Here is a 14,897-nt window from a genome sequence, read left to right as displayed (position 1 = left end):
ACACAATCTCTCCTAGCGGTGCACAACCTTCTTCAACACTCATCTAAGTATGATTGCTCCCACCTGGTAGGTGTAGAGTGGTATGACAGACTGGGGAAATCGACATCACTGAATAAGAATCAGAATCACAATTGCTTTTATTACATCAATGTACGGATGCAAAGAGTACAATTCTTGGGGTTCAGGTTCAATTAGACATTGGCATCGCTGCAGAAATACAAAATCAATAATAGAATAAGCAGGATATAAACAAGAATCGACAATAGCTGTAGGCTATACACAAGATAGCGTCAGAGCGACAATAAATAATAATAGATAACAGAATAGGTGATAGCAGCAGAATGCAAATCAGCATATCAACATTCTTCATGTAAACAACATTAGGTTCAAGTCATATCAGGTTGTGCAAAAATGCTGTGCAAGTGAGATGTGACACACTGTCATTCGGTGAGCAATGTGGTGCAGAAATAGAGCAGTTTAGAGTTCAGGTAGGTAGTGACCAAGTAGTCAGGTAGACATAATATGTATTGTTAGTGCAGTGGGGTGGAGTGGGAGGTTGCCTTAAGCCAGTGTGTTTCCTTAGGAGCCTGATTGCTTGTGAAAGCTGTTGGACATCCTCTGGGTGTTTGCCCTGAGGCTACGGTACCGTTTCCCTGACGGCAGTAATTCGAACAATTTTCGATTCGGGTGACTGTAGCTATAATGTGTAAAGAAGAGACAACAAAAAGACATAATGTGATTTGAAAATAAAAGTATAAAAGTATTTCAAGGCAAAGTAACCAATAACAACCAACAGCAAAGGCGTTTGTATTGTTCTATGTTCGGCTTTGATGCTGTGCCTCTATGTAATATGTGTGTTGCTTTTATGCCTGCCTATATATAACCAGTACTTGATTTGTTGATTTTAATTGTTTTTATTGTTTTAGGTTTCCAAGTGCCAACTGAACATCTGGCCAGGGACTACGGACTGAAACTAGCCTTATTGGCTAACTCCGGCATATTGCATTTGTGTCTCATATGTATTTTAATATGCACTGTCCCTGTGAAATAAACAATAAACTAAACTAAACTAAACCCCCAAAAAAGCCTATTGCAAAAGCCTTCATCTGTTGAATATATTAACAAACTTAACTGAGGAGAAAACTAATTTCACGCATGGCTGTTTCAGTATGTGTCATTTCCTGAAAACATCTGTAACAGTTGTTTAGGACGACAGATGGAAATTAGCTTCTTGCTAAATCTGATGCACCCCATCACCTTACCTTGTTTCCTGTAGACAATGAATGCATGTCCACACACTGGCGGACTCAGTCGGGGGGCAGTGGGGGCGATCGCCCCTCCTGGTGCCCCCATGGTTGAAAAACGTCTCTCTTAAGTGCCCTTTTGAGTGGCAAAAATGCCCTTTTAAGTGGCGAAAATGAGAGGACGTGCCCTATTGGTGCCCCTCCATTGGTCTAAACTTGACCATGTGCCCCTACCGTTGAAAAACGTCGCACTAAAGTGCCGTTTTGAATGGCAAAATTAGAGGATGTGCCCTATTGGCTGCCCTTCCAATGGTCTAAACTTGACCATGTGCACTGATGGGGTCCCATGTTGTGCAGTAGGTGCCCTTTTTTTCTTTTCGCCCCTGCCCTTCAAACAGCCTGAGTCCGCCACTGTGTCCACACTGTCCTTCTCTAAACCAAATAAACTAAACTAAACTAAACTAAACCAAATAAACTAAACTAAATGAACTAATGTTACAGTAGGTTGATTCTGAGAACCTGAGGCCATACGTTATCTCATTACATCTCCACCTCGCAAGTGAAGCAATAAGGAAATTAAGGCGTTATTTTACACGCATGCCCTATTCGGTTGTTAAGTCGTGACGTGTTTCCGGGTCCAAAGTTGGCTGAGGCGCTGTCTTCGAAATGCCTCAGTAATAATAATAATTCATTATATTTATATCGCGCTTTTCCGAGGCTCAAAGACCCTGACAATATGGGGAAAACGGGAAAGTGCTGTGTCCCTTGTTGTATGAATAGATCAGAGTCTAAAAAACGATTGAACTGTCATTCTACCGCTGTAGTACACTGGTACTCTGGTGGAGGGAATTTCTGGTTTGGACCCCGGAAATTGCTAAACGTCACGTTTGACGTCAGACTTAACAACCGAATTGCCCAGAGGCCGTTCTAGGCCTAGATGCGTACAAAGAGTATAGTCACTTTCTATTCTGTAGCTGTGAACAACACTTCAGTCACCTGGGACTGAGAGCTGGAGTTTCTCAACCCCAATTAGGACGTTGTGTTTAATATTGCATTCAGTCATATCTTGACGGGAAACAGATGAACAGAATTCATCAAAGTGACAGATGAAAGCAAAAGTTTGAAGTGAGCTATCAGTAGTAGCAGTAGTCCTATCCAGCGATCTCACGCCACTGTAGCTACAGTATATTATGTGTAAAGAAAAGCCGCAAAAAGAAAAAAGTTAAAGTAAAACATTTAGTAGCCTACGGATAAGTAGAGTAGGTAGCAACTATCGAAGGTGAGCTATAAATGACATCAATCCTATCCAGGGATCTCATATCACAGAAGCTATCTGAAGAGTGCCAGTACATGGGGTGGACTGTGCTTGGGGCAGGACAGGAGTCAGGTGAAGCTAATAAAACCATAAGAAGATGCGGGTTCACAATCAGTTCTAGTGCCGGGAGGCTAGAGAGATGAGTATTGTCTCCCTCTGTTATGATGGAGCTGTACACACTGAGTCATCTGGGACTGAGAGTGGAGGTTTCTCAGCCCTAATTAGGAAATTGTGTTTAAAATTGCATGCTGGGTCCTGTCTTGAAGAGACACAGTGGTTAATTAATCAAAAGGACTTTGATGCAAGCTAGTGTTCAATGTGACATTTCCACAAGCTTTACTACAGCCTCTCTATTGGTTGATAATAATCCTGATGGCAAACAGAGCGAGATAATGAGTCTCACCTAATGGTGCGATTTGTCTATGTCATCTGAGATAAAGCTTGTCGAAGCTGAAGTTGAAAAGATAATATTATGTAGGAGAGAAAAATGCATAATGTGATTTGAAAAATGAAAGTGACGTTTTTTGTTTTTTTTAAGGGAAAGTAATCAACAACGCCAAAAAGCCTTTTTGTAAAAGCCTGTCATCCGATGAATCAAAAACCAAAACAGAGGAGAAAAACTAATTACACGCGCAGCTGTTTCAATACGTCTAATTTACATTTACATTTTAGACATTTTAGCAGCAGACGCTTTTATCCAAAGCGAACAAAATCTCACTCTGTCTTGTTACCTGGTTAGAGAGGAGGGTGTGTAGGGTTAGAGGAGGGGGTGTAGGGTTAGAGGAGAGGGTGTAGGGGGAAGTACACTGGGGATGAAGAAGACCCAAGGACTTAATTAATGTGGATTGGATGAATTGGACATTGGGGTCACTGGCTGACTCCAGTTCCACCTTTAGCTGGAGGATAGGGAGAGGGAAGGGTAGAGGAGAGAGAAGCGTAGAGGAGAGAGAAGCGTAGAGGAGAGAGAAGCGTAGAGGAGAGGGAAGCTTAGTGGCTCCAAAGGCCAGATGACCTTTTCTCTCTGCGTCTGTCAGTTGGAGGGGACGCCTTGTGACAGGTGGACTGTGACAGCTCTGCTCAGTACCGGCTACGCAACCTCAGGCTAAGCCCACAGATAGAGCACCGTGCCGAAAACAGACACGCTCCAGTATAGGCACGCAGCCACACACACACATACGCACGCACACACACAGACACGCATTCACGCACACATGCACACATGCACGCACGCGCACACACACACACGCACGCACAATCACACACGCACACACACACACACACACATGCACACAAACACACACACACACACACACACACACACACACAGAGACACAGACACGCATGCACGCACACATGCACACACACGCACACACAGAAATATTATATATTTCACATTTCTTTCAAACACTTCATGCATGAAGACTTAACTGGGAGCCCTATTTTCCAAAATAAAATGTTCTGTTCTGTTTTAAACATCAATTATAGACATAATGTCTTCTGTCTGACTTGTTTCCTGACAAATGCACAAACATCTCTCAACAGTAGTCACTAATGCCAACACTAAATGGTCCATTGGGTTCCCTCAGGTGGTCAATGCTATCAAAGTCTTCTTCGATTGGAACTTCTTGCAATAAAATTTGGTTCAAAAGTAGGATTATGAATACGTATTAAGAAATTCAATGGACAAATTACTCAGAAGCAACATTGACATAACATTTATGTTTAGCTGTGAGCTAATTTGCATCCGTAGTCTTCATGACATAAAATCATACAATAGATGTTTTTTAAAACAACAAGAATAATGAACCACATCACAACAGAATACAATAGGACATAAAACAATGAGTATGTGACCATAGGGACATACATTGGCACAGTAGAAAATAAAGTGCACAGGTTAAAAGTGCAAAATAAGACAGGTAGTGCGATGGTACTGAGGGAAAGGTAGCTGGACAGTCTATAGTACAACAAGGGGATGCCCAGAGAGAGTTATGGGTGGTTATGGTTACAGAGAGAGTTATGGTGGTTATGGTTACAGAGAGAGTTATGGGTGGTTATGGTTACAGAGAGAGTTATGGTGGTTATGGTTACAGAGAGAGTTATGGGTGGTTATGGTTACAGAGAGAGTTATGGGTGGTTATGGTTACAGAGAGAGTTATGGGTGGTTATGGTTACTGTTTGGCTAATCCATGGGAGGGTTCATTTGGGGGTTATTTTATTTGTTGTTTGTGATTGGTTAAAAGTATGCATGAGTGGAGTGATTGGTTAGATAGAAATGGGGGCGGGCTTAATGAGTGTGATCTGAGAGACAGGGGAGAAGGGAGATCAGTTGTATAGAGAGATGGGAGTTGGTAAGTTGAGTTCTGTATGATTGTGTAGTTTGTTAAATCTTTTCTGTTAGTTTGTTCACTGTTGTTTATTTACATGTACTAATGTCAATGTATTGTGTTCAGTTTTACAATCTGTTTATTAGAGAGCCAAGGAAATCAAACCGAATTGTGTCAGTCTCATCATTTCACCCGTACTGCCGGAGCAAGCAGAACATTTCAGCATTCAGCTAACTAGAGGGAGAGCTGAACAATTGTAAAACACCCGCTGACGACCGCAGGAGGACGGACCGTCAGTTAGCTAAGGAATACAAGCACGGTTGGACGCAACAGAAGCTCCGGGAGGACAAGGATCCATTCACCGGAGATAAGAGCAAGCTAAAGCCTGGTCAGGTTAGTGATGCAGCCGCCAGCCGGCAACGGAGCCGCAGCGCCCGAAACTGTAGCTAACTAGCCACTTGCTAGCTAGCGGAGCATTAGCCAACTAAGCTAGCGTTAGCCCTGTTGTCGCAATAGAGCAGCAGGCACGCGGTAGAGCTTATAGCACTCAAGGCTACAGCTAACTAGGCCGGAAACGGAGCCGTGGCGCCCGCGACTGTAGCTAATTAGCCACTTGCTAGCTAGCGTAGCATTAGCCAACTAAGCTAGCGTTAGCCCTGTTGTCGCAATAGCGCACAGGCACGCGGTAGAGCTTATAGCACTCAAAGCTACAGCTAGCTAGGCAGGCAAGGAGTGAAACAATCCACGGCTAGCTTCAACTGGTTAACCCAACTGCAAGAATCCACAGCCAGCTAGGCTAACCTACAAGACCCACCAAGAAAGGAATTGCGAGCTAATAGCAGCTACCCAGAGAGCTACCCACACCCAGCACTCTTCTCTGTGACTCTATTGACTGTTTGCATTAAAATAGGTTTGTGTGTACCTGGGTATTAAGTCGTCGGGGGGAGGAAAATCCTCTCCCACTTTATTATTTTATTTTTTAGCAGTATCCCTGGGATGACCCCACGGTGAACCTGGTTCCGCTGCCGAAGACTAGTTAAGGAAGTGCAGGGACCAGCGCAAATCAGCTCAGGGAGTCAGAGAGGGCCGAAGATATAAGATAGAAAGACGAAACAGGTACACACAAGTTATTTCTGAGTCACAGGCAGAATGGAGGCACTAAGGACCGAAAGGGAAAAGTTGGCAGTCACTTTTGAGAGAGGATACCGCCACATCATCAGGTCAGTGGCATTGATGGGCGAAGATGACATGAAACGCGAGTGGATAGCGCTCCTATCAAACGCGAAAGACCTAAACTCTGCAGACGACAATTATGAGGAAGGTTTGCAGGCCAAAGCAAGTCAGGAACCTGAGACAGGTAACAGTCAGCTTCTTCAAGACATCACCAAGGCCGCTGAGGAGAGAGCTCAGAAGGTTGAACAGGTCGGTCACGTTTTAAAGGCCAACATGTGGACAAGGTTCGCGGGGGTCGAACTTTCATCCACAATTAGACGAGCAGAAAGGAGTCACGAAGGCGCGAGGAGGATCAGTCTAGAAGAGGCAACCCACGACGTTTGTAAAGAACGAAGCACACTCACAGAGAGCCTCATCATCAAAGCGCGAAGTCTGCTATCAAGCTGGGGGGAGTGGATCCCTGTAGTTGAGGCGTGCAACACGAGAAAGTCACTAGAGGAGCTGGAGGACAAAAGGGATGAACTTTGGGAAACGTTTGTGACTGAATTTGGAAGAGTTGAGAAGGAGAATACTGACAAAATGGCCGACAAGGCCGCCGCAGCAAAGCAAATGGCCACCGACGCTCTCGCCGAAGATGAGAGGAAAAGGGCCGACGTTCTCGCCGAAGATGAGAGGAAAAGGGCCGACGCTCTCGCCGAAGATGAGAGGAAAAGGGCCGACGCTCTCGCCGAAGATGAGAGGAAAAGGGCCGACGTTCTCGCCGAAGATGAGAGGAAAAGGGCCGACGTTCTCGCCGAAGAAGAGGCCAAAGATCGAGCGACGAATAGAGAAAGGGCCGACGCTCTCGCCGAAGATGAGAGGAAAAGGGCCGACGCTCTCGCCGAAGATGAGAGGAAAAGAGCCGACGTTCTCGCCGAAGAAGAGGCCAAAGATCGAGCGACAAATAGAGAAAATAAAGAAGCCATTGCCAAGCTGGAAAGGAAAGCCGCTGAGGCAAGACTGAAGTCAGCTGATAGCGTGGCCGAGTTTGAGAAGGAGACAGCGAAGGTGAAATTGGGGGCCGAAGAAGAGATCGCTGAGGCAAGGCAGAAGGCGGCCGTGATTGAGTTGAAGGCAGCAGAAATAGCCGCTCAAGAGCGCGCCAAACTACTGGAGGCTCAGCGGGAAGCATGGGAACAAGCCCGGGAGGCAGGGCTGGAGAGCGCCACGTATGGAGGCAACCGCACTGGAGCCATCCCCAAGATCAAACTCCCTCCAACGAGGCTGCCCGTGTTCAGCGGGTGTATGAGAGATTTTCATCGCTGGCGTAAAGATTGGGAGAGCCTGCAGCAGCAGGGAGACCCATCGGGGTCGCCAGAGGTGAAGAAACTCCACCTCCTCGAGAGCATAGACCGAAAGGTTTTCGAGGAGCTCAAACTCTCGAGCTACCGCTCAGCGGAAGACGTATTCACAGCTTTGGAGAATCGGTTTGGAGACAAGGCAACCATCGCGCTGCAAATTATCGAGGAATTGGAAAGAATACCAGCGGTAAAAGGAAACCAGCCGAGGAAAGCGATCGACCTTATTCAGGCAGTGGAAAGAGCCCTCATGGACCTGACAGACTTAGGAGAAGTGGGCGCTATGAAGAACCCACTTGTAATTAAGGCCATCGAGAGCAAACTGCCAGATCGTGTGCAGGAAGGCTGGTTTGCTTTTGTAACCAAACCCAAAAACCAAGTCGCCCCAGACAAGCGGTTCGATGCTCTTCTTCTGTTTCTGAAAAGGCAGGAAAAAATCCTCGAGGGGATGGCTCGAACCCGAGGCTCCACGGAGACCTCTGGGGGAACACCGGAGAGGCCAGTCAGATGGGAGAAGAGGGCATTCACGAGGGCCATGGAGAGAGACTCACCGGTAGATGAAGAAGAGGAGGAACATCGAGGTGAAACCAGAGTCACGGGCAGGAACTCGGAAAGAAGAGAAGAGTGTGACATCTGTGGAAGCGATCAGCACGGTGGCAAAATATTCTTCTGCCGTAAGTTCAAGAGTCTCAGTCTGGCAGAGAAGCGAGCCTTAGCAAAGCAAAGCAAAGCCTGTCAGAAATGTTTGGGCATGCACGGTGCCGACGGAGAGTGTAGTAACCGGTACCTGTGCAGAATGTGCAAGCAGAATGAAGGAGGGGCGAGTCATCACTACCTTCTGTGCCCCAAATGGAGTGAGGGGAAGAGGACAGGGCCAGGGTTCGCTGACAAGCAACGAGAATTCCTGGATTCTTTGGGACTCAACCCTGAACAGGAGAGGAGGGCGAAGGCATTCACCAGTAAGGCTTCGATGACGCTGAGCACGGGCGCAGAAGGCGGAAGTCTCTTCGCAGAGGATGGGCCAGAGGAACATCCAGTACTAATGATGATATTGACAGTCAAAACAGAAGCAGGATATGCCCTGGGAACTCTCATAGACCTCGCCTCCGACACAAATTATATCACCAACCGGGCCGCCGATCGGCTCCAACTGGAGCGGAGGCAAGTAACACTGACTGTGCATGGAGTCGGTGGAATGAAGGTCAAGGTCAAGACTAATAAGTACCTGCTAAAGGTCAGGGCGTGGAGCAACAACAGATGGAGTCCCCACGAGATGGTATGTTACGGGCTCGACACAATCGCTCGTGCAGACAAGGTCATCAGTCCAGAGCGACTCTGTAAGTTTTTCCCTGGGGTCGAGAAGAAAGAGCTGGTCCGACCTGAGGAAATCGAGCTCTTGATCAGCCACCGAGAGGGACGACTTGCTCCGCAGTGGATAAGAAGGACGGGAAATTTAGTGCTGTGGGACGGGCCTCTGGGGAAGACCGTGGGAGGAACGCACCCAGACCTGTTTGAAAGTTGGGAAAAATCCGCACACGACTCCCAGACGCACTTTGCGCGTTCTCTGAGAACGGAGGCAGTACGATTTGAGGAGATCCCCTGCAAGACGCTCAGCGCCAAAGAAGAGGATGGAGACCAGAAGCCGCAAGGTCATGAAAGGACCGGGAGAACAGCTGCAAGCAGCAAAGAGGTCCTCGAGTGGTGGAGCTGGGATAGCATCGGCGCCGCGTGCGAGCCAAAATGCGGAGGGTGTCGTTGCGGAAATTGTCAACCAGGCGGGAAAGAGATGACTCTCGCAGAGGAAAAGGAGGTCGAAATCATCAAAAGGGGCTTGACTTACGTAATGTCTGATGACCACAGCGACCTGCCGCACTGGGACACAGAATACCCGTGGACTGAGGACCCCAGCTCGCTCCCGAACAACAGAGGAGCGGTAGAGGCTACATTCCGGAGGACCGAGAAGCGATTGGAGAGGGACCCAGTATGGAAAGCGGCATACGCGGCGCAGGTGCATGAGATGATCCAGAGAGGGGCTGCGGTCGAGTTAAACGAGGAAACGATCAGTAAGTGGGACGGACCTGTGTGGTACGTAAGCCATCAGATCGCTCCAAACCCCCACTCTGCCTCCACACCGGTGCGGCTCGTGTGGAATAGCAGCCAGGAGTTTCGGGGAACCAGCTTAAACAGCATTCTGCTGAAAGGCCCGGACGTTCGGGTCAAAGTGGGAGGAGTAAAGAAAGCCAGCCTGAAGAAACGAAGGCCAATATGGAGCCGGAATCAGAGGTGTTAGTGCTGCCTAATCAGCTGAGCGAGGAAGACAACAAAGCGCTTGGAGTCGGGTACCATGCAGAAGGGGATAAGTTGTTCCTTATGGTTTCCATCAACTTCTCCAAAAGGAAACTGAAGGTGAGGACAGAAACAAATCTCTCAGAGGAAGAAGTTGAGGAAGGAACGCCGAGCCCCCTAACGAGAAGGGAGCTATTGAGCCAGGTGGCGGGCCTGTATGATCCCGTGGGTTTGGCCACCCCGGTGAAGGAAAAAGGTGCCATCCTGGTCAGAAGGGCCTTTCAGGAGATGGGAAAATCCGGCATCAGACAGAACACATGGGACAACCCACTCCCCCTTGAGCTCCGAGCCGACGCAATCAGGCTCTTCAAAGAGTATGCGAGACTTGGAAAAGTCAGATTCGAGAGGAGCCTAACCCCGCCTGGATGGGAAGGAAGGCCATGGGGCATCACCTTCTCGGACGGGAGTGATAATGCGTTCGGTGCCGTCCTCTACCTGAGGTGGAAAACATCCAGGGGAGTGGCTGTAAGGCTGGTCGAGTCAAAGGCCAAATTGACGCCGATAACTCAGAAAGGGGATGTCGTTAAATCCGAACTGTGTGGGGCCGTAATCGCATCCAGGCTTAAGGGCTTCTGGGAGAAGCAAGGTCGACTGGGCGTGGAGAGATGGTTTCATTTCGTGGACAGCCAGACCGTCCTGGGGGCCATTCAAAGGGAAAGCTACGGCTACCAAACATTCTACGCGAATAGGATCGGAGAGATCCAAAGGGCTGGACCAACTGACGACTGGTGGTGGATCCCCGGAGACCTAAATGTCGCGGATCTCGTCACACGAGGCTGCCCGCCAGAAAGCTTGGGAGAAGGCTCGACCTGGCAGAACGGTCCGGAGTTCCTGGCGTGGGCAGTGGAGAAGTGGCCCGTGAAATCCGCGGCAGACGTGGCTGCAAGTGCTCGAGACAGCGTGATCAAGCTGCAACGGAAAGCGTTCACTGCAGCTGTAACACGCGCTCAGGCGAGGAAGGGGCTGGACCCGAAATGCACCATTGAGGAGGAAGCAAATGCGAAGGGGACATCCACACCGGTTGGGAGTTCCAGGGACCCCGAGCATGAGAGGGAGAGGCTCTGGGGCGCTGCTCTCATGGACCTGATTGAGCCAGAACGCTTCAGCGAAATAGGCAGGCTCATTCGGGTAGTTGGGTGGGTCCGGCGAGCTGTTAGGCAGTGGTTGGTTTGCAGGAGGGCTCCAGAAGACGCAAAGTGGGAGGCTACTCGCCAGAGGGAGACAAGAAGCGGAGTTAGCCTCGGCGTCCAGGAGCTAAACGCAGCTTTCCGCGACCTGTGTCTGGCTGCACAGGATGGAATAGAATTTCCGAAAACGACTTGGGACAGACTGGTAGTTAAGAAGGTCGAAGGGTCGGGGCTGCTGGTGTGTTCCGGAAGAATCCAGGAGGCGAAGGAGGTGGGAATCCCACTTGTCCCCTACACTGCGTGGATCAGCACTCTGTTGGCAAGGGAGGCCCATAAGGCGAACCACGAGGGGTTGGCTGGCACCCTATTGAAGATGCGCAAGAAGGCGTGGGTGATTCAGGGTCAGCGGGCTGCGTGGAAGGTAGTCAACGCGTGCGTCCCCTGCAGGAAAGACAGGGCCAAGCGGTGCCAGCAGATGATGAGCGACCTTCCGCGGGAGCGCACCGAACCTGCTGCCCCATTCGAGTACACCTCTGTGGATCTATTCGGCCCCTACGAAGTCATTGACGTCGTCAAGAGAAGGACAAAGTTAAAGGTCTGGGGAGTCGTCTTCTCCTGCATGGCCTCCAGAGCCGTCCACGCTGACGTGGTGGAGAGTCTGTCAACGGAGTGTTTCCTAAAAACGTACTTCCGTTTTACAGCTGTTAGGGGTCACCCGAGGAAGATGTGGTCAGATCAGGGGACAAATTTTGTCGGTGCTCAACCAGCTCTGAAAGCGCTGTATGACCAACTCGGCAAGGTGGACAGGAAGACTGTGGAGGACAGGACCGCTCGTCACGGCACGGAATGGGCGTGGGTTTTCCATCCTGCTGACGCACCCCATCGGAATGGAGCGGCGGAGGCGTCAGTTCGACTGCTCAAGCGGGCGCTGAGAAATGTCGGGAGGCTTGGAAACCTCACCTGCTTGGAGTTCCAGACGGCGCTCTTCCTGGCAGCCGATTTAGTGAACGAGAGGCCAATCGGCGCCAAGCTCCAAGTGCGAGATGATGCGGTCGAGGTGGTGACGCCCAACACGCTGCTTCGAGGTAGAGCTGGAGATCCGGGGACTCTTGATCTGGATGAGTACCCGTTTGTGAAGCTGAGGGCCATCCAGGAAGAGGTGGGACGGTTTTGGCGACAGTGGAGTCAACTGGCTGGGCCCGGGCTTTTCATCCGCACCAAGTGGCACAGAGAAGCCCGAAATGTGGCCGTGGGAGACGTGGTCTGGTTGGCTGACCAAAATGCCCTAAGGGGGCAATTCCGCCTGGGGCGGGTTGTGGAAGCGAGGCCAGACGAAAAGGGGCTGGTTCGGGACGTAAGAGTGAGGGTTTGCCTAAGCCAGCCTGCTCTAGGAGTGGGGGCTTCAGGACGAAGAAGGAGCGAAAGCCGCGATCTCTTCCCAACGCTCGACCGAGACGTCAGGCGGGTGGTCGTGCTGCTTCCCGTGGAGGAGCAGTAAAAATGACTGTATTGAAGAGAGGGAAAGTTGTGGTCCATTTAGTTATAAAGGACCAATGGACCAAGTGGGAGGTGTTTGGCTAATCCATGGGAGGGTTCATTTGGGGGTTATTTTATTTGTTGTTTGTGATTGGTTAAAAGTATGCATGAGTGGAGTGATTGGTTAGATAGAAATGGGGGCGGGCTTAATGAGTGTGATCTGAGAGACAGGGGAGAAGGGAGATCAGTTGTATAGAGAGATGGGAGTTGGTAAGTTGAGTTCTGTATGATTGTGTAGTTTGTTAAATCTTTTCTGTTAGTTTGTTCACTGTTGTTTATTTACATGTACTAATGTCAATGTATTGTGTTCAGTTTTACAATCTGTTTATTAGAGAGCCAAGGAAATCAAACCGAATTGTGTCAGTCTCATCATTTCACCCGTACTGCCGGAGCAAGCAGAAAATTTCAGCATTCAGCTAACTAGAGGGAGAGCTGAACAGTTACAGAGAGAGTTATGGTGGTTATGGTTACAGAGAGAGTTATGGGTGGTTATGGTCACAGAGAGAGTTATGGGTGGTTATGGTTACAGAGTGAGTTATGGGTGGTTATGGTCACAGAGAGAGTTATGGGTGGTTATGGTTACAGAGAGAGTTATGGGTGGTTATGGTTACAGAGAGAGTTATGGGTGGTTATGGTTACAGAGAGAGTTATGGGTGGTTATGGTTACAGAGAGAGTTATGGGTGGTTATGGTTACAGAGAGAGTTATGGTGGTTATGGTTACAGAGAGAGTTATGGGTGGTTATGGTTACAGAGAGAGTTATGGGTGGTTATGGTTACAGAGAGAGTTATGGTGGTTATGGTTACAGAGAGAGTTATGGGTGGTTATGGTTACAGAGAGAGTTATGGGTGGTTATGGTTACAGAGAGAGTTATGGTGGTTATGGTTACAGAGTGAGTTATGGGTGGTTATGGTTACAGAGAGAGTTATGGTGGTTATGGTTACAGAGAGAGTTATGGGTGGTTATGGTTACAGAGAGAGTTATGGGTGGTTATGGTTACAGAGAGAGTTACGGGTGGTTATGGTTACAGAGAGAGTTATGGGTGGTTATGGTTACAGAGAGAGTTATGGGTGGTTATGGTAACAGAGAGAGTTATGATGGTTATGGTTACAGAGAGAGTTATGGTGGTTATGGTTACAGAGAGAGTTATGGGTGGTTATGGTTACAGAGAGAGTTATGGTGGTTATGGTTACAGAGAGAGTTATGGGTGGTTATGGTTACAGAGAGAGTTATGGGTGGTTATGGTAACAGAGAGAGTTATGATGGTTATGGTTACAGAGAGAGTTCTGGGTGGTTATGGTTACAGAGAGAGTTACGGGTGGTTATGGTTACAGAGAGAGTTATGGGTGGTTATGGTTACAGAGAGAGTTACGGGTGGTTATGGTTACAGAGAGAGTTATGGGTGGTTATGGTTACAGAGAGAGTTATGGGTGGTTATGGTTACAGAGAGAGTTATGGGTGGTTATGGTTACAGAGAGAGTTATGGTGGTTATGGTTACAGAGAGAGTTATGGGTGGTTATGGTTACAGAGAGAGTTATGGGTGGTTATGGTTACAGTATTAGCCATTTCTTAAGGTTTGCTTTAAAGAGGATGGGTTCACCTGAAGGGAAACCAAACAGCCTTCAGGTTAATCAGGGTCAAAGTACATCAGACACCGGCAGTTTTAGTCTGGTACGCAACGTGATGTTACGACCTGTGCCTCCTCGTGAGAGAACTGTTAATGAACACTTTGTTGCAGCGCAGCAATCTCCTGGACCCAGTTGTTCTCAAACACCTTTAATCTGGACCAGAACCATCTTGATTCTTCTGTTTGCTAACCAGGATCTGAACCTGGCTGATTTCCCCTAATTACGACTAAAAATCTGCCAGATAAATCTGATCCTTGGAAAGCGAAAAAGCAATTAGGATCATTCTGATCCAGATTAAAAGTGTTGAACAACTGGGCTCAGTGGCGCCGAAGATGTCTGATCCTGAGCCCAGAGCTCTGTTCTCTCTGGGGGGAGACGTGTGTGTGTGTGTGTGTGTGTGTGTGTGTGTGTGTGTGTGTGTGTGTGTGTGTGTGTGTGTGTGTGTGTGCACCAACTATGTGTCCTTGTCTCAGTAGCTTACTCTGCTCGGTTCAATGACAATAAAGTTGAATCTTATCTTATCTCTAATTTTATGTTTACAACCAGACTTGCAGGCATTGCACAAGAAGTGTGCATTAAAATCGGGTTGAAAGTCCAGTTTCTTGTCATTTCTCATATCTCTATCAACAGTAATCACTTTTTAAATGGCAATCCCTAAACTAAGGATTTGACAAACCACTCATTCAATACCGTCTATTATAATCTAATCCAAATCTCAAGGAATTTGGAATCTCAAATCCAGCACTTCAAATAAAAAACAAAAAAACAAAACACATTTAAAGTTAACATTATGCGTTAGTTAATTCTAACGATGCCAAACGGAAAATGTCTTGAACACCCCCTTTTTTGCGTGCGCGGTGACGT

Source organism: Nansenia antarctica (assembly GCF_963989245.1).
Source record: "Nansenia antarctica genome assembly, chromosome: 1".
In the NCBI taxonomy this organism is placed as follows: Eukaryota; Metazoa; Chordata; class Actinopteri; order Argentiniformes; family Microstomatidae; genus Nansenia; species Nansenia antarctica.
The sequence above is the reverse complement of the archived record's forward strand: the minus strand, read 5'-3'. Positions refer to the sequence as shown.